Source organism: Thunnus maccoyii, chromosome 16, assembly GCF_910596095.1.
Source record: "Thunnus maccoyii chromosome 16, fThuMac1.1, whole genome shotgun sequence".
Lineage (NCBI taxonomy): Eukaryota > Metazoa > Chordata > Actinopteri > Scombriformes > Scombridae > Thunnus > Thunnus maccoyii.
In genome coordinates, this window is record NC_056548.1 from 15,200,542 (window position 1) to 15,204,767 (window position 4,226).

Sequence of the window (4,226 nt, forward strand, 5' to 3'; positions counted from 1 at the left end):
ACTCTCAACAGTTGCACTAGAGCTACAACTTCACTATCAATCAGTCTGTCAGTTATTTTTATGATCGACTGATTAACCTGTTAGTCCATAAAATGTCAGACAGTGAAAAAATTCCCATCACAATTTCAAAGAACTGAATATGATGTCGTCATATTGCTCGCTTTGTCTGATCAACAATCCAAAATCCTAAGGTATTCAATTGAACATCATATAAATAGAAAAAAACAAGAAATCCTCATGTATTTTTCCCTTTTTTTAAATTAATTTAACAAAAACACGACATAAATCACCAGAAGACGAACAAACAATAAACACAGATCAAACTGAACACATTAAGTCACAGTAAAACAACCCAACACAAACACATACCATATATCATCACAACATATATCAGCAGGCCTAACAACCTGTATAAGCAACAAAACATTAAAGGATAAAAAGAACAAATATTTCAAATTCTACACCAAATGTTTTTTTTTTAGTTAAATACAAACTTTCTACCAGCCATCCACTTCAATAAACCTTTCCCACCTTTCTAAATGTTTTTTCTAATATCATCATTTGTGTTTGTGATATATCCTTATAGAATCCGGTCTTTAAGTCGTGACAAATCAACCATTTCCGGGTTCCAGCTGGAAATGGCCGGTCCCAGCCTCTCGTCTTTTCAGCAGTGTCCCTTGTTGTTTGAATGGATCTGAATCAAAGAAAAAAATATATATATATATGGTAAGTTCTTCAATATGTTAACATAATGGTAACTTTATCCTTGCCGCTAACGTTACCCTTGTCCGTGTTTATTTTATTAGCAACTTGTTATTCAGCAAAGCTAACTAGCTTAATGTTAAGTTAGTATGCTAATATTTGTGTTTGTATCATTAGCTTACACTTTACTTAGACTAAAATGCTCGCTAAGTGATTGTTAACTTTACCAAGATAAACTAAAGCCTGCATGTTTAACAATATTTTAGCAATTTGTACCAGACTAATCCTCACTGACTGCAGAAGACTTCCCTGATCTATGGCAACCTAATCTCATTTAAAATATCTTTCTGTGTAAACAATACTTCTCCATCATTCAAAATAAATTTGGAAATATTTTCTTAGAAGGAATTCTATGTTGAAGGCTCAAGAAAAGTTTATAACATTCTTCCTCTTTCTCCATCCACTCTGCCCTTTTATAATCGTAACTTCTTAGCAGGCAATTTTCCACTAAATCATTTAATTAATTTGTTTGTTTTTCAAATCATTTACTTGATCTCAGCCAAATTATCAATATTTAGAATCAGCTTCTCAACTCCTGCTGCTAAAGTTTGCTCTTTCAATTTCATTTGTTTTATTTGGGGGGTTTTTTCCAAGAAGAGTAAGCAATTGCCTGTCTTTTAAAACTACATTTGAAATCTTCCTAGACTAAAGGATTTGCTGTACCAATACAAAAAAATCATTAATGAATCTCTTAGTCTTGCCAACTAATTCCTCATCTTGGAGAAGACTCTGATTAAACTTACAATATCCTGGTCCATGTACATTTTCCAATACTGAAAGATTTATTCCAATAGAGTTATGGTCAGACTGTAATTTATCCTCTATTGATACACCAATTACTTTGGATATAAGAAAAAAAGAAATGACAAAGAAATCAATTCTACTCGCCTGGTTTTGCCTTCTCCAAGTGTATCTAATCAAATTTGGATTTTTAAATCTCCAAATATCAACTAAATCCAAAACCCTCATGTTTATGAAGCTAGAACCAGCCAATGTTTAGCATTTTTGCTATTTTTAATCATCATTGACTAATCGATTAGTCGTTTCAGCACTGGCTGCAACTACATTTCCTTGGCTCTACATCTAAAACTCAGACAGAATCAGACTTTATGTATTGAAAACCCAAACAAAACACACATGACAAGAGCAGTTAGTTTTGTTTTTGCCCATAAGCTGTAGAGACAGCCAAGGCCTGTACAGCCTGCAGGTATGAGACACTACAGCTTCACCTGATGTGACACACTTACTGTGTGTCACTTAGAGGTGACGTCCTACTTATCCCGGTCATTCAGTTGCTCTTAACTCTTGACAATATTGTAAAACAAACATAAATGCACTGAATGCTATACAGTATTTGTTTAGGTTAAAATAGAAGGTGCTAAAGTCATCTGACAGTGTATCAGTGAAGATGTGATTGTGCTTAAACTGAGGCAAACTGGGCCCAGGAAATTTCAGGCTGAACATAGGAACCTAATTTCTCTGTCAGTGAAGCATGGGCAACAGGGCACAGACTGAGGGATCTCCAAGCCGTGTGAAAAATGCCACTGATCATCATGCTCAAGCATTTTTTCTTTCTGTCATGGCTGTCGCCAGCGAGCAAAGCAGAGCCCAGAAGTCTCCATCATCAGCTTCAGACCCCGGGGACAGGAGAAATCACATTATATCTGCTGTCACACAAAGTCACTGTCAAGGTGTGGTAGAGAGAGCACACAGCAGCTCTGGTGTGATGCTGGAGACCCAGAAATACCTCAGATGCCTCATCTCAGCTCCCGGCTAAAACCAAGCTGCAATTCTAACAAGTGAGACACATTTCACAGTGATTTAAGGTAGAGAAACACCTCTCTCATCTCGTTTGTACTTACAAAACCTCTGTGTCTTAAAATTCTGTGCGCTGAGGTGATGGTGGAGTATAAAGAGTTCAATAGAAGGGATATGCAATTTAGTTAACCTTGTGTTCACTTCAGGCACTTCATCACAATTTGATAAAGAGGGTTTCATTTTAACACTGGCTCGCCCCCTCCAGGTTTTCTAATAAGAAGAACTGCCTATCAAACCTGCACTATGGGTGATGAAACCGCAGTGCAATAGTGAATGGAGAGGTGTAGAGCAGAGCTATGTGTATCAGCGTGCTTGTTCAGCACACACAAGCACGCACACTCACTCTCTCTCTCTCTCTCTCACACGCACACATTCTGCTCTGCTGACCATGTTGTGTTGATGGACTTCCAGAGGGACGGTGTCTCGGGAGGTAAGGCTGCTGCCCAACATGAGACAAAAAGAAAAAAAAAAGCAGGATTGTGCTGCCATGCTAGAGATGGAATTAAACACAAGCACACACACATACAAACACACAAAGCTCTGGAGGAAAGTGGTGTCACTTCACTCATTCAGCCATGTCTGTGAATCAATTTATCACTTTTTTTATCAGTCACTTCAAGCTGTAGTACGTGTAATCTCTGTTCAGTTGGTGTGGATTCGAATAATGCTTTTTCTTTCTTTCTTTTTTTTTGTAGTGGGCGCAGAGAGAGAGAGAAAAAGAGGGAGAAAATATGTTGTTGGTTGACTGTGGTGCTGTTACTTTTTCTCCCAACTGCAAACTAAAGAATATCCAGTAGTTAGGATGAGTTTGTCATTGTTTAAGGCCCTTTAGGGATTGTATCTCATAAACCTTTCATAGAGTGTTTCCAGCGAATGTGAGGCATTTTTTAATTCCAAAGTCTTTGATTCTCTGGAGAAAACCAAGACACTGGAGCTTGCCACAGCGTGCTTATACTGTATCTGTGCCCGCCATCTGAATTCCCAGGGAACTTAAAAGCACACGCTTTGTTATTCATGATCACTGTAAGTTTCCATGGGTTGTTTGGCTTTCTCATCCAATTTATGTGTTCAACTTGTTAGTCATTCAGCACAGCGTGCTGGTTACAGATGTTAATGACACATCGGTTTAGATTGTTATTCAGTACATTAACATCCAACAGAGACTGTCGGCTCGACACACCCCGGACCTCTGGCTCTCTCTAACTCCCGTGGTAATGCCAGCCCACCCCTCCAGCCCACCTTGCACTCCCTCACCACCAGAGTGGAATCAGCAAAACCAGACCCCCAATCCCTCAGAGAGGCCAACTCTATTTCATGTCAAGAATAGCAATTGGGCCGTGTATGGCAAAAAGTTTGGTTTGCACTTTCCTTCCCCTTTGAAAGAACTAGGCTATAGATGTGTACCAACGAGGTGCATTTTTTAATGTTTACCACAGATGGTGACGAATACAATCAGCATATCTGTGAATGGCTTTTGTTCAGTGTAATATAAAGTATAGAGCCTTATTACTACAGTATGTCTAATAGGAAATATATACCCATTAACTAGGAAAAAAACAATTTGTGCTTTCATGCATTTGTTCTGCTTCAGTTCCTGGAAATGCATTTACATGCTGAAATATTATTAGAACCAGGACATACATACA

General features: G+C 38.2%; 1 long non-coding RNA gene across 1 annotated transcript; it reads left to right on the forward strand.

The window, feature by feature from the left end:
- The first annotated feature begins 256 nt into the window (after positions 1–256).
- LOC121881376 lies at positions 257–3,834 on the forward strand. Its single transcript, XR_006091768.1, has 4 exons — positions 257–726; positions 2,356–2,561; positions 2,992–3,010; positions 3,276–3,834. It is a non-coding gene; the product is annotated as an uncharacterized LOC121881376 (long non-coding RNA).
- The last annotated feature ends 392 nt before the right edge of the window (positions 3,835–4,226 follow it).